The 9409-nt window shown below is 61.5% G+C and overlaps 2 long non-coding RNA genes across 2 annotated transcripts; both read right to left on the bottom strand.

Moving 5' to 3' along the window:
• Positions 1–54: 54 nt before the first annotated feature.
• LOC128820125 (uncharacterized) lies at positions 55–548 on the bottom strand. Its single transcript, XR_008440826.1, has 2 exons — positions 471–548; positions 55–116 (listed from the first exon to the last, which is right to left on the bottom strand). It is a non-coding gene; the product is annotated as an uncharacterized LOC128820125 (long non-coding RNA).
• Positions 549–2055: 1507 nt separating this feature from the next.
• On the bottom strand, positions 2056–8307 carry LOC128820123 (uncharacterized). The gene is made up of 3 exons (XR_008440824.1): positions 8167–8307; positions 2180–2350; positions 2056–2098 (listed from the first exon to the last, which is right to left on the bottom strand). It is a non-coding gene; the product is annotated as an uncharacterized LOC128820123 (long non-coding RNA).
• Positions 8308–9409: the final 1102 nt, after the last annotated feature.

Below are 9409 nucleotides of genomic sequence, written 5' to 3'. Positions count from 1 at the left end.
AGTGCTGGAACGTTCCCTGGTAGAGACTTCCCAGCTCTTCTCTCATTGCTGTGGCCACCAGAAGTCCAGCAGACGAGCCCTGCCTTGGCTAGTACTGGCCACATCCTGATTGCCACCTGTGCCAGGGCGTGAGGATGGCAGGGAGCCCCAAATCCCTGGATTAGGACAGTGCCAGCCTGGCTGAGGAGTGCTGGAACGTTCCCTGGCAGAGACTTCCCAGTGCTTCTCCTACTGCTGTGGCCAACAGAACCTCTCCAGATGAGCCCCACGTGGGCTAGTGGTGGCCACATCCCCATTGCCACCCATGCCAGGGTGCCAGGGACCCCCCAAAGGACGGTGCCAGCCTGGCTGAGCAGTGCTGGAACGTTCCCTGGTAGAAAACTTCCCAGTGCTTCTCCTATTGCTGTGGCCACCAGAAGTCCAGCAGACGAGCCCCACCTTGGTTAGTACTGGCCACAACCCATTGCCACCTGTGCCAGGGCGTGAGGATGGCAGGGAGCCCCAAATCCCTGGCACGGGGATGGTGCCAGCCCAGTTGAGGGGTGCAGAGACTTCCCAGCGCTTCTCTCATTGCTGTGGCCACCAGAAGTCCAGCAGATGAGCCCCACCTTGGCTAGTACTGGCCACGTCCCGATTGCCACCCATGCCAGGGCATCAAGGACTCCCCAAATCCCTGGCACGAGGATGGTGCCAGCCTGGCTGAGGAATGCTGGAACCTCTGGCAGAGACTTCCCAGTTGCCACCATCCTGCTGTGGCTACCAGAACCCCCACCGGACGAGCCCCTGTGGGCCAGGACGAGCCTGTCCGGGTGCTGCTGCTGATTTTCCCGGCTGGATGAACTGGAAGAGCCCCCTCCGCTTTTCTGGGGTCCCCCTCTCCCCGTTTCCCAGCATGTGGCCACCCCTGCATGTCGTGTCCCGGGGCCACTCCTACCTCAGGGACTGCTAGCCACAAAGGTTGCCCAGGTGGCCTCGGGTTGAGATGGCATCGCCCTCCTCGCCGAGATCCGCCAGATCCAAGCCCAACCCTGCGGCTTCCCAGGATATTCCCACCCAGGGCAGGTGGCCCCTGGGGGGGGTGGTTTTGTTGGCCACTAGTGGGGTTTTGGTGGTCCCCGGTGGGGTTTTGGTGGCCCCCGGACTAGGAGAGGACCGGGGGGGGGGGGAATTTTCCAGGCTGGGAGCTGTTTCCAAGGAGAGTTTTCCTGGAGTTTTGTCTCTCTTTGTCATGCTGGGGCACGTGGGGAGGGGTCTGTTGTGGTCCCAAACCCATGGGGAGGGGTCTCTGGGGGTCCCAGGTCCATGGGGAGAGGTGTCTGGTGGTCCCAGCCCCATTCTGGGTGGTCCCAACCCCATTGGGAGGGGACTCAGATGGTTCCAGCCCAATTTCTGGGGTCCCAGGCTCATAGGGAGGGGTCTCTGGGGGTCCCAGCCCCACTTCTGGGGGTTTCAGGTTCATAGGGAAGGGTCCATTTCTGGGTCCCAGGCCCATTTCTGGGGCTCCCAGGTCCATAGGGAGGGGTCTTCTGGGGGTCCCAGCCCTATGGGGAGGGGTCTCTGGGGGCTCCAGCCCCATTTCTTGGGGTCCCAGCCCTATGGGGAGGGGTCTCTGGGGGCTCCAGCCCCATTTCTTGGGGTCCCAGCCCTATGGGGAGGGGTCTCCGGGGCTTCCAACCCCATGTCTGGAGTGCGCAGTCCATAGGGAGGGGTCTCTGGGGGTCCCAGCCCCAATTGTGGGGGTCCCAGGTCCATAGGGAGGGGTCTTCTGGGGGTGCCAGACCTATGGGGAGGGGTCTCTGGGGGTCCCAGCCCCATTTCTGCGGGTCCCAGCCCCACACTTGAGGGGGAGCTTCGTGATGTGTGTGCCTGACGAGCGACTCGTGGGGACAGCAAAGATCAGGCACAGCATTTAATGAGATTTTTGTCAACTTTATTTCAGAAATTGGAGGGGGGGGGACGGGCCTTAATTGTGGGGGGTCTGCAGATCTTCCCCCCAATCCCGGCACCGTCACCGCCGCTGCCCCAGGGGGATTCTTTGTCCATGGCCTCCCTCCTCACCCCCGGGGATGCTCCGCCGCTCTCTGTCGGGATTCCCACCCTATTTGGGAAAATACAACAACTGTAGGGGATGCTCCAGTGGGTGTCCGTGGAGGTCTCTGTTGGTGTCCGCCCTTCTCACCTCTGGGGGATGCTATCTCACTCTCCGTGCTGCTCCTGGCACCGTCGTCCTCACCACGGGGATGCTCGGTCGCTCTCGATGCTCGGTGACCCAAGGGATTCTCTGTCGGTGTCCTCCCTTCTCACCCCGGGGATGCTCCGCAGCTCTCGCTGCTCCGTGGGGATTCCTACCCTATTTGGGAAAATACCTGTGGGAAATGCTCCGGTGGGTATCTGCGGAGCTCCTGCCTGATCCTGGCACTCTCTTCCTCGCTGCCCCGGGGGGATACTCTGTCAGTGTCCGCCCTCCTCACCCCAGGGGATGCTCCGCTGCTCTCCGTGTGGATTCCTACTCTCTTTGGGAAAATCCCTTACCTCAGAGGGGATGCTCCGGTGGGTGTCCGGGCTCCTTCCGCCCCATCCCGGCACCGTCTTTGCCACTCCATGGGTCTCTGTGGTCCTCGCCCCGGGTCGATGCACCGCCGCTCTCGGTGCACGCTTCCTCGGGGGATTCTCTATCCATGGCCTCCTTCCTCACCCCCGGGGATGCTCCGCCTCTCTTGGTGCTCCGTGGGGTTCCCTACCCTATTTGGGAAAACGCAATCCCTGTGGGGGATGCTCCGGTAGTGTCCGCGAAGCTCCCGCCCGATCCCGGCACCATCTTCACCGCTGCCCCGGGTGGATGCTCCATGGGTCCCCGTGGTGCTCCCGGTTCCGTGTTCCTCGCTCTGGGGCGGTGCTCGGCCACTCTCGGTGCTCGCTGCCCTGGGGGATGCTCTGTTGGTGTCCTCCCTTCTCACCCCGGCGATGCTCCGCCACTCCATGGGGATTCCTACCCTATTTGGGAAAATAGAGTGATTTATTAAAGAAATATGGATATTGATCTAGCACCAATATCCTACTGTGACAGACAAAAACTCTCTAATAGTTTTAAAGTTAGAAAGTGTATGTTCGTTGCGACGCTGGATAGCGTGTGGAATAGCTCCCAAATACGCACTGCACCTTTCAAATGATTACAGAGTCCTTTTATCCACACCAGAATTGAATACCCAAAATACAAATACATATTCCTCATTTTGGTACATCCCATTCCTCACTTTGTTTGCTAATAGTTTCAAAAGCTATTAAGCATGCGTAGTTTGTTCCTTCAAATGGGTCGGTGGTCCCTTTCATGGGAAGGGGTCCCAAAATGAGGAAGTAAATGAAGACTTCCTCATTCTGACCTTTCTACCTTTTCAATGCAAGTATGACAAATGAACCTCGGTAGAACTCCCATTCCTTGTCTTCAATTGGTTTCAGAACAGAGGAGGCCCACAACTGTCTTACGTTCCTAAAAGCTATTTGTCAGTTACTGTATTCTTCATTATAAACTCAGCTCACTAAACCTTGTGTTGACAAGCAATCAATTATTAGTTAACTACTAACTCTTAACTTCATCAAGGCCTACTTACAGAATCCCTTTCTTTTAACTGACTCTAGTAAGCCTAATCTCTAACAAATATCTTAGCTCCTCTAAAACCTCTACATCTCCTAAAGTTTATGTTTCAACAAGACCTGTGGGGTATGCTCCGGTAGTGTCTGCAGAGCTTCCGCCCGATCCCGGCACCGTCTTCACCCCTGCCCCCGGGGGATGCTCTGCCCGTGTCTTCCCTTTTCAACCGGGGATGCTCCGCCACTCTCGGTGCTCCCTGTAGATTTCTACCCTATTTGAGAATATCCCTTACCTGTGGGGGATGATGCGGTGGGTGTCCGTGCTCCTCCCGCCCGATCCCGGCACCCTCTTCACCGCTGCCCCGGGTGGATGCTCCATGGGTCCCCGTGGTGCTCCCGGTTCCCTGTTCCTCGCTCTGGGGCGGTGCTCGGCCGCTCTCTCGGTGCTTGCTGCCCCGGGGGATGCTCTGTCCGTGTCTTCCTTTCTCACCCCGGGGATGCTCTGCCGCTCTCCGTGGGGATCCGTACCCTATTTGGGAAAATACAATACACGTGGGGGATGCTCCCGTAGCGTCGACAGAGCTCCCTCCCGATCCCGGAACCGTTTTCGCCGCTGCCCTGGGGAGATTCTCTGTTGGTGTCCACCCTTCTCACCTCTGGGGGATGCTATCTCACTCTCCGTGCTGCTCCTGGCACCGTCGTCCTCACCAAGGGGATGCTTCGCCGCTCTCGGTGCTTGCAGCCCTGGGGGATTCTCTGTCAGTGTCCGCCCTCCTCACCCCTGGGGATGCTCCGCTGCTCTCCATGTGGATTCCTACTCTCTTTGGGAAAATCCCTTACCTCAGGGGGATGCTCCGGTGGGTGTCCAGGCTCCTTCCGCCCCATCCCGGCACCGTCTTTGCCACTCCATGGGTCTCTGTGGTCCTTGCCCCGGGGGGATGCTCCGCTGCTCTCGGTGCTTGCTGCCCCGGGGGATTCTCTATCCATGGCCTCCTTCCTCAGCCCCGGGGATGCTCTCCCGCACTCGGTGCTCCATGTGGATCCCTACCCTATTTTGGAAAATACAATACCTGTGGGGGATGCTCCGGTAGTGTCCGGGGAGCTCCCTCCCGATCCCGGCACCGTCTTCACCGCTGCCTGGGGGGGATGCTCCATGGGTCGCCGTGGTGCTCCCGGTTCCGTGGTCCTCGCTCCGGGGCGATGCTCGGCCGCTCTCGATGCTTGCTGCCCTGGGGGATGCTCTGTCCGTGTCTTCCTTTCTCACCCTGGGGATGCTCCGCTACTCTCCTTGGTGCTCCCGGTTCCGTGTTCCTCGCTCTGGGGCGGTGCTCGGCTGCTCTCTCGGTGCTTGCTGCCCCGGGGGATGCTCTCTCCGTGGCTTCCTTTCTCACCCCGGGGATGCTCTGCCGCTCTCCGTGGGTATCCGTCCCCTATTTGGGAAAATACAATACACGTGGGGGATGCTCCGGTAGTGTCTGGGGAGCTCCCTCCCGATCCCGGCACCGTCTTCACCGCTGCCTGGGGGGGACGCTCCATGGGTCGCCGTGGTGCTCCCGGTTCCGTGGTCCTCGCTCCGGGGCGATGCTCGGCTGCTCTCGATGCTCGGTGACCCAAGGGATTCTCTGTTCGTGTCCTCCCTTCGCACCCCGGGGATGCTCCAACGCTCTTGCTGCTCCGTGGGTATTCCTACCCTATTTGGGAAAACACATTACCTCTGGGGGATGCTCCGGTAGTGTCTGCAGAGCTTCCGCCCGATCCCGGCACCGTCTTCACCCCTGCCCCCGGGGGATGCTCTGCCCGTGTCTTCCCTTTTAACCCGGGAATGCTCCGCCACTCTCGGTGCTCCCTGTAGATTCCTACCCTATTTGAGAATATCCCTTACCTGTGGGGGATGATGCGGTGGGTGTCCGTGCTCCTCCCGCCCGATCCCGGCACCCTCTTCACCGCTGCCCCGGGTGGATGCTCCATGGGTCCCCGTGGTGCTCCCGGTTCCGTGTTCCTCGCTCTGGGGTGGTGCTCGGCCACTCTCTCGGTGCTTGCTGCCCCGGGGGATGCTCTGTCCGTGGCTTCCTTTCTCACCCCAGGGATGCTCTGCCGCTCTCCGTGGGGATCCGTACCCTATTTGGGAAAATACAATACCTGTGGGGGATGCTCCGGGAGTGTCCGGGGAACTCCCTCCCGATCCCGGCACCGTCTTCACCGCTGCCTGGGGGGGATGCTCCATGGGTCGCCGTGGTGCTCCCGGTTCCGTAGTCCTCGCTCCGGGGCGATGCTCGGCCGCTCTCGATGCTCGGTGACCCAAGGGATTCTCTGTCGGTGTCCTCCCTTCGCACCCCGGGGATGCTCCGACGCTCTTGCTGCTCCGTGGGGATTCCTACCCTATTTGGGAAAACACATTACCTCTGGGGGATGCTCCGGTAGTGTCTGCAGAGCTTTCGCCCGGTCCCGGCACCGTCTTCACCCCTTCCCCGGGGGATGCTCTGCCCGAGTCTTCCCTTTTCTCCCCGGGATGATCCGCCACTCTCGGTGCTGCCTGTAGATTTCTACCCTATTTGAGAATATCCCTTACCTGTGGGGGATGATGCGGTGGGTGTCCGTGCTCCTCCCGCCCGATCCCGGCACCCTCTTCACCGCTACCCCGAGTGGATGCTCCATGGGTCCCCGTGGTGCTCCCGGTTCCGTGTTCCTCGCTCTGGGGTGGTGCTCGGCTGCTCTCGGTGCTTGCTACCCCGGGGGATGCTCTCTCCGTGGCTTCCTTTCTCACCCCGGGGATGCTCTGCCGCTCTCCGTGGGGATCCGTACCCTATTTGGGAAAATACAATACACGTGGGGGATGCTCCGGTAGCATCGGTGGAGCTCCCTCCAAATCCTGGCACCGTTTTCGCCGCTGCCCTGGGGAGATTCTCTGTTGGTGTCCGCCCTTCTCACCTCCGGGGGATGCTATCTCACTCTCCGTGCTGCTCCTGGCACCGTCGTCCTCACCAAGGGGATGCTTCGCCGCTCTCGGTGCTTGCAGCCCTGGGGGATTCTCTGTCAGTGTCCGCCCTCCTCACCCCTGGGGATGCTCCGCTGCTCTCCGTGTGGATTCCTACTCTCTTTGGGAAAATCCCTTACCTCAGGGGGATGCTCCGGTGGGTGTCCAGGCTCCTTCCGCCCCATCCCGGCACCGTCTTTGCCACTCCATAGGTGTCCGTGGTCCTCGCCCCGGGTCGATGCTCCTCCACTCTCGGTGCTCGCTGCCCCAGGGGATTCTCTGTCCATGGCCTCCTTCCTCACCCCCGGGGATGCTCTCCCGCACTCAGTGCTCCATGTGGATCCCTATCCTATTTTGGAAAATACAATACCAGTGGGGGATGCTCCGGTAGTGTCCGGGGAGCTCCCTCCCGATCCCGGCACCGTCTTCACCGCTGCCTGGGGGGGATGCTCCATGGGTCGCCGTGGTGCTCCCGGTTCCGTGGTCCTCGCTCCGGGGCGATGCTCGGCCGCTCTCTCGGTGCTTGCTGCCCCGGGGGATGCTCTGTCCGTGGCTTCCTTTCTCACCCCGGGGATGCTCTGCCGCTCTCCGTGGGTATCCGTCCCCTATTTGGGAAAATACAATACACGTGGGGGATGTTCCGGTAGTGTCTGGGGAGCTCCCTCCCGATCCCGGCACCGTCTTCACCGCTGCCTGGGGGGCGATGCTCCATGGGTCGCCGTGGTGCTCCCGGTTCCGTGGTCCTCGCTCTGGGGCGATGCTCGGCCGCTCTCGATGCTCGGTGACCCAAGGGATTCTCTGTCGGTGTCCTCCCTTCGCACCCCGGGGATGCTCCGATGCTCTCGCTGCACCGTGGGGATTCCTACCCTATTTGGGAAAACACATTACCTCTGGGGGATGCTCCGGTAGTGTCTGCAGAGCTTTCGCCCGGTCCCGGCACCGTCTTCACCCCTTCCCCGGGGGATGCTCTGCCCGTGTCTTCCCTTTTCACCCGGGGATGATCCGCCACTCTCGGTGCTGCCTGTAGACTTCTACCCTATTTGAGAATATCCCTTACCTGTGGGGGATGATGCGGTGGGTGTCCGTGCTCCTCCCGCCCGATCCCGGCACCCTCTTCACTGCTGCCCCGGGTGGATGCTCCATGGGTCCCCGTGGTGCTCCCGGTTCCGTGTTCGTCGCTCTGGGGCGGTGCTCGGCCGCTCTCTCGGTGCTTGCTGCCCTGGGGGATGCTCTGTCCATGTCTTCCTTTCTCACCCCGGGGATGCTCTGGCGCTCTCCGTGGGGATCCGTACCCTATTTGGGAAAATACAATACACGTGGGGGATGCTCCCGTAGTGTCCGGGGAGCTCCCTCCCGATCCCGGAACCGTTTTCGCCGCTGCCCTGGGGAGATTCTCTGTTGGTGTCCGCCCTTCTCACCTCTGGGGGATGCTATCTTGCTCTCCGTGCTGCTCCTGGCACCGTCGTCCTTACCAAGGGGATGCTTCGCCGCTCTCGGTGCTTGCAGCCCTGGGGGATTCTCTGTCAGTGTCCGCCCTCCTCACCCCTGGGGATGCTCCGCTGCTCTCCATGTGGATTCCTACTCTCTTTGGGAAAATCCCTTACCTCAGGGGGATGCTCCGGTGGGTGTCCGTGCTCCTCCCGCCCGATCCCGGCACCCTCTTCACCGCTGCCCCGGGTGGATGCTCCATGGGTCCCCGTGGTGCTCCCGGTTCCGTGTTCCTCGCTCTGGGGTGGTGCTCGGCCGCTCTCTCGGTGCTTGCTGCCCTGGGGGATGCTCTGTCCATGTCTTCCTTTCTCACCCCGGGGATGCTCTGGCGCTCTCCGTGGGGATCCGTACCCTATTTGGGAAAATACAATACACGTGGGGGATGCTCCCGTAGTGTCCGGGGAGCTCCCTCCCGATCCCGGAACCGTTTTCGCCGCTGCCCTGGGGAGATTCTCTGTTGGTGTCCGCCCTTCTCACCTCTGGGGGATGCTATCTCGCTCTCCGTGCTGCTCCTGGCACCGTCGTCCTCACCACGGGGATGCTCAGTCGCTCTCGGCGCTCGTTGCCCCAAGGGATTCTCTGTCGGTGTCCTCCCTTCGCACCCCGGGGATGCTTCGATGCTCTCGCTGCTCCGTGGGGATTCCTACCCTATTTGGGAAAACAAATTACCTCTGGGGGATGCTCCGGTAGTGTCTGCAGAGCTTTCGCCCGGTCCCGGCACCGTCTTCACCCCTGCCCCCGGGGGATGCTCTGCCCGTGTCTTCCCTTTTCTCCCGGGGACGCTCCGCCACTCTCGGCGCTCCCTGCAGATTCCTACCCTATTTGAGAATATCCCTTACCGGTGGGGGATGATGCGGTGGGTGTCCGTGCTCCTCCCGCCCGATCCCGGCACCCTCTTCACCGCTGCCCCGGGGGGATGCTCCATGGGTCCCCGTGGTGCTCCCGGTTCCGTGTTCCTCGCTCTGGGGTGGTGCTCGGCCGCTCTCTCGGTGCTTGCTGCCCCGGGGGATGCTCTCTCCGTGTCTTCCTTTCTCACCCCGGGGATGCTCTGCCGCTCTCCGTGGGGATCCGTACCCTATTTGGGAAAATACAATACCTGTGGGGGATGCTCCGGTAGCGTTGGTGGAGCTCCCTCCAAATCCTGGCACCGTTTTCGCCGCTGCCCTGGGGAGATTCTCTGTTGGTGTCCGCCCTTCTCACCTCCGGGGGATGCTATCTCACTCTCCGTGCTGCTCCTGGCACCGTCGTCCTCACCAAGGGGATGCTTCGCCGCTCTCGGTGCTTGCAGCCCTGGGGGATTCTCTGTCAGTGTCCGCCCTCCTCACCCCTGGGGATGCTCCGCTGCTCTCCGTGTGGATT

This window comes from Vidua macroura, chromosome 28 (genome assembly GCF_024509145.1).
Source record: "Vidua macroura isolate BioBank_ID:100142 chromosome 28, ASM2450914v1, whole genome shotgun sequence".
NCBI classification, from domain to species: domain Eukaryota; kingdom Metazoa; phylum Chordata; class Aves; order Passeriformes; family Viduidae; genus Vidua; species Vidua macroura.
Note: the sequence above shows the minus strand (reverse complement) of the source record. Positions and strands in the feature narration are given on the sequence as shown.